General features: G+C 47.4%; 1 non-coding gene across 1 annotated transcript; it reads left to right on the forward strand.

The window, feature by feature from the left end:
• The first annotated feature begins 5,160 nt into the window (after positions 1–5,160).
• Positions 5,161–5,235, forward strand: Trnat-ugu. The gene has a single exon. It is a non-coding gene; the product is annotated as a tRNA-Thr (tRNA).
• The last annotated feature ends 899 nt before the right edge of the window (positions 5,236–6,134 follow it).

Consider the following 6,134-nt stretch of genomic DNA (forward strand, 5'->3'; position numbering starts at 1 on the left):
CGTTCCCCTCCTCAGTCCCTGCGCTGCCAGAGGTGTCTGCGCTATAACGCGCACCCAACACCCAAGTGCCGCGAGGCCCCCACCTGCCCGCATTGTCGGTAAGTGCACTTCCTCCGGCAGTGCACTAACCTTCAATCCCCTCCCTCCTGTAATACCTGCAATCTCCCCCATCCCACGTACTCCCAAAAGTGTAAAGCCCGACCCCCGCCAACCACTCCTGAACTCACCGTCCCTGTCCGTCCTCTGGACGCCCCCACCCATGCTGGCAATTGTCTTCGTCCCCCCCCCCCCCCCCCACTGCTGAGGACATCATCCGGTTCCTCACCATTGTCCTGCAAAACGTCCACCCTTTCCAGCGCCCTCACACCCTCCAACAGGTCTCCCTCGCCGCCCATTCCGTCTTCCACCTAAAAATGTATGCCACCTACTCCGACAACCAGGCCCATTTCACCTTCTCCCGTCTCAACACCCTCGTCTAAATCCCTGTCACGGCGCGACAGCACCGTATCCTGTTCAACAACACCTGTTCCCTTCCCGCCAACAAGAACGTCTTCATGCACACCCTTGCCACCCACTGTGTGGATGCCTTCCTCCTCAATGAAACCTTCCTCCAACCCTACCACACCGTCCACAGTTCGTCCTACCTTCTCCACCACTCCGATAATCCCCTCTCGATTGTGCTCAGCGGAGTTGCCATTGGCCACCACCGCCAGATTCAGATTTGGCTCCAACCTCTCCTTCCCGACCCCAACGAACACCTGATCCTCAGTCTCTTCTTCCCCGGCCTTACCGTCACCTGCGCCACCGTCTATTTCCGCCATAACGCCCCTATTCCTTTCGACTTCCTCTCCCACATTGATTGTACCTTCTCCTCCTACACGATCGCTGCCGACCTCAACATCCATAGTCGCTCCCCCACCCAGCTACAGCGGTGGCATCGGTTTCTCTCCACCCTACAAGGCGATCTCGTCCCCATTCCCCAGCACACCTGTCCCGAATCCAACTCCACTCCCGATGTCATCCTCTCCTCCCCCAACCTCCTTGGCCGCATAGCGGTGGATGTCCCGGACCCCATTGGTAGCGACCATCTCCCTGTCCTCCTCACCATTTCAGACGGTCTTCGCCCCCGCCCCAACCCTCGTAATGATCCTCCCCTGAAGTACGTCCATGACTGTTCCCATGCCGACTGGAATGCCTACCAGGATGCCCTCTCCACCCGGGTCGAAGGCCTCCCCTTCACCTACCACCACCCTGATGATGTTACCCACGCCGCCTCCTTTCTCCAGCAGACCTTGTCTGAGGCCATGGAGACCCACGTCCCTACTGTCGCCACCCACCCCCACCGCCCTACCTTACCCCCACAGGCCGTCCACCTCCTCGGTGAATCCTGCCTTCTCTACCGTGCCTTCCTCCACATGCATGACCCGGACACACTACGCCTCCAGCGGCAACTCCAGCGAAACATCCGAAACTTGCTCGCGGCTAAGAAACGCCGGGACTGGCGACAGACATGCACCCGTTTAAATGCTACCCTACCTATAAACTCGTCCAACTACTGGTCAGCCTTCCGTCGCCTTACCGGTACTGAACCCTCCCTCTACTACCCTCTTCTCCATGATGATCACCCTTTTCCTGACACCCTTAGTAAGGTCAATCACTTTGCCTCCTACCTTTCCGATGTCTTCTCCATCCCCGACGATCCCCAGTTCGATTACTCCCTCTTCCCGAATGTCCGCAATCGGACTGACACCTCTGTCCCTCCCCTCACACGTGGTTTCCAGTACTTGGACAACATTGCGCACACGGAACTCAATGAACCGCACCGTCCTAACTCAGTGCGGTCCAAAACACATGTTAAGGCCGCATTCCATTGCTTGCCGGCCTATTTGCGACACATTTACACCTTCACGTCTGTTGTCAGAATAGCCGAGAGCGAGTTCACACACACACACACACACACACACACACACACACACACACACACACACACACACACACCGTCCACAAACATCCCAGCGCTTCTCTCCCCTCACAATCTAAAACGATCATCATACTATGTAAAACAAAAAAATAAGAGCCCAGTCATCCTCTCCGAAATTGTTAAGTGCCCCCAGAAATAGTTAACGCTCGCTTTCGTGTTTTCTCAGCTTATTTGTAAATTCAAATTCTTACCCTAACAGAACTTGTTCACGAAAATAATATTGAATGCGCTCCTAACCTCCTACCTTTCCAGCTCTCAACATACGCAAATGTTCTCAACCCTCCTATATCCCAGAACAACCGATTAATCATTCTTATTCCTTCTTATCGAATTTACAGGCCTAGTTTCCTAAGGACACGTTATCGAAGTACCATCCCGCTTTTATTTCTGAAGCTTTCTGTGCTTACTTTTACGGAGATCGCTAAATTACCTCCACAGCCTCCTCAATTTACACACACACACACACACACACACACACACACCGTCATCCTCTCTACTCATCACATAACATAAGCAATAGTACCTTTACAATCCATTATATACAAACCCTACACAATGTAAGCCACAGTAACTTTACAATACTGACTAAATGCCCCAATGCTCTCCATTCCTAAGGAAGCGCTGTGAACCTGCTCTTTCTTTCTACACACGTGACACTAAGTGGTAATCAGGGCTTCTACATCAACGGACAAAAGTCCCTCTCAGAATTGTTCCACAATTCCGGCGATCGCTTCCCCTCAACACAAATGCGTTACTTTCCCTTCTTCCTTGCCTTCTCGCTTTTTTTTATACAAACATCTCCAGACTCATAGACTACAAGAACACACCAAAATTTTTCGAGGTACAGCATCCTGTAAACCACTAACTAGAAACAGACCAAAAAATGATATTCGCACTCTCGAATACCGAAGTCGTTGATGTCATTATACTTACATTTAAATGTTACGATCGCGGTCTCAATTGATTGGCATTCGACAATGAGCTAAATATCGGAAATACACTCTCTTGACCCCTGTTTCTCTGGAAATATCTCTACCGTCCTTACCACTTCCTCTCTACTCATCACAAATTTGTCACATAACTAACCATCCACCGTAGATTTGGTTGTCATCCTAAATAGTACCGAACTTTGAACCGGAATAGAACGATTTTCGTAGTACTGACCAACATCATAACGTATGTGTAGGATCAATTCTGTTAAGAAACTTCCAATTAAACTTTCATATTAATGTGCTTAGGACTAATGTTCTTTCAGAGAGTTAATATTTAATACTGTTGCGTATAGGATTAGTTCACTTTTTTATATTGGCGAGATGCGTTAACCATTACTCTGTTTTTATGTCGTCGAGTTGAAAACTGTAAAATCTGTAATTTTTGTGCTAACATTTGCGACATCAAACTTGTCATTTCAACTTACACAGTTGTTCTCAGTTCTAGAAAACGCGCCCGCATTACATTCTTCATTAGTGATTTTTTAAATGTGAAATTTAAAACTCCAGCTTTCCTTTTGGTGTCTCCTATTGTTGGACCAGGCTGTTGGACGAGTGACTGACTAGAAGACTTCGACCCGCTAAGTAATTTTATGTAGGACGAGAACTTTCACGGGTTCTTGGCAGAATCCTTCACTAAGATGTGACGTTGGAAGAACTTGTCTATACTGAAATTTAGCCTTGTGTCGTTAACTCAGAATGGGACGAATCAACAAAAAAATTATCTTTGGAAAGGGCTTCTGATATGTGGAGCATTTTTCAGTTGTACGACCAGTGTTTCTAGAACTAATCAAATTGCTACTCCAGATCACTACAGTAATTTGAAGCAGAAAAATCAGCATATTTCTTTCTCCTCCAGTGTCCTTTTTATGGAATTTATAATCTATTTTCAGTTCAGATCACGAATTAAAGCACGTCATAAAATTTAGGCGCTTAAAACATATAAAATAAAGGTGACTCTATGAAGTTAACTTTTTAAATGTAATTTTCAAATAGCTTATTACTTTACACTAGCTGAAATAGGTTTTGCCAACCAATTGAGGTGAGTACTTCAGAACATAATTATACTCAGTTTCTTCCGATAAATTTAAATTTTCTGTTCTTTGCTTTGCTAAGACAACCTCGTTACGAAAACTAGAACTGTCAAGTACCGTAATTTGTAGGACCATTATGGCATGGGCTAAGCGAAATAGGATATTTTCTTGTTTCATTAAATTGGTGGTTTTTGGAAAGGAACTATAGCGTGGTGGCTGTTGATGTGAAGTAAATGCCTCCCTTAGCTCTTGGTTGTGATGACACTGATCTGTAGGATAGCGGGAGTTCTAGGTTAGGTTGGAAGGTGATAATTTGCTTGTGAGAAGGCGAAGCCACCGTTTATGAATGCCATGTAATTTGTGGTAACACACTGACCTTTAGCGTAGTTCTTAATGTATTTTGGCATATTTGATGCACCTTTAGTCAGAAAAACAAAAACTGCAAAGTAAATTCAGAAAACCCGTACTACATTATGTACAAGTCTCCAGCCAGTATTTCGAAGCATATTGTTTATATTCGATACATAACTGTTACCGGAGAGATTAGGGCTTCAAAGTTTGCGAAAGAGCATAAATGGGAGAGCGAAGACCTCTCCCACTTTGCTGCTTTCAGAAGTGTAAGTGTCAATAGTTGAACACTGTGAATAACATAGCAATCAGTAATAGCTGAAAAGTTTAATAATCGTCGTGGCTTTCCAGATGCAGTTACCACACCGATCGCTGATATCGCTAAGTATCCATCCACATCTAAGAGAGAGAATCGTGAAGATTCGAGACATACATCGAGGACATGAGACACGTGGTTCTTAGAACGAAGTACGAACGTCGGTCCACAGTGACACTATAAAGCGTGTAAACGATAACTACTTACGATATATATATACTAAGCTGGTATCTATTCTTTCGGACATGTCCGAAAGAACAGATACCATCTTAGTATATATATAGTTAAGGCTCACCGGCCACTTGACCATCTTCTTCTTCTGTGCGAATGCACAAACAGAGCCCGAACTCTTACGGGAATCGGCAACGCTCCGCGAGTAAAGAGTATAATGGGCGGGGGCACTACGAATGTAGTGCGGGACAATACGTTGAGAATGTGGGTTTCGCGGGAGGCGTGCCAGGGATAAATCCCCGCAGTCCCGCTATCCTCTGTGCCCTCGGTGGTTCAGATGGATAGAGCGTCTGCCATGTAAGCAGGAGATCCCGGGTTCGAGTCCCGGTCGGGGCGCACATTTTCATCTGTCCCCGTTGACGTGCAACTAAGGGTGTTCATTTCATTGTACTTACGATGTACCACAGTGACACAGGGCAAGTCGGTACGGACAATTCGGTACAGGACAATTGTAGTTCATCAACTTCGGGAAAACCGAATTGGCCTACAAAAACCATGGAATCTACAGCGCAGGCACGGTGCGCGAGATTTTCCTACCTCTCTCGCTCTCTTCGCACAAACTACGAGGAGCATTAAATAACTCACTTTTTTATCGGCCAGTTTCGGATAAAGAAATGAGGAATTTGTTGTGGGACATCGTAGAATATTCCCTCTTCAGTTCCTGAATTTCCGATTGAGGGCGGCTCTATACGCAGCCCTCAAAATGGCGTCTGTAGTGGAGGTGCGTTTGAAGCAGTGAGCTGAGTTTCTTTTGATGGAATACCAGAGCACCGCAGATATTCGTAGGCGTCTTTAGAACGTCTACGGAGACCTGGCAATGAACAAAAGCAAGGCGACCTGCACGATCTCGCACGTGCCGGACGGCAGCTTACAGCCGCGACTCCTGCAGTGTTGGAACGTGCGGACACTCTCAGCGGAGGTGACTGGCGGCTCACAAACACACACACACACACACACACACACACACACACACACACACCTCACTGGGCAACTGGGCATCTCCGTCGGGGGTGCTGACACTCTCGTCCACCAGTTGGGGTACTCGAGGAATGTCTGCCCGCTGGCCTTCTCTCCGCCTAACAGGAGCCCATAAAGACGACGGAGGACCATTTGTGCGGAGTTACTTGAGGGTTACGAGGCCCAATAAGGAATGCACTCCGCGGGAAAAACTACGTGGATGGTGGGGAGACTGTTGATGCGGCAAGAGTTCGGCTGAGATGACGTTGATCAGTAGA

The sequence above is a fragment of the Schistocerca piceifrons genome, chromosome 7 (assembly GCF_021461385.2).
Source record: "Schistocerca piceifrons isolate TAMUIC-IGC-003096 chromosome 7, iqSchPice1.1, whole genome shotgun sequence".
Lineage (NCBI taxonomy): Eukaryota > Metazoa > Arthropoda > Insecta > Orthoptera > Acrididae > Schistocerca > Schistocerca piceifrons.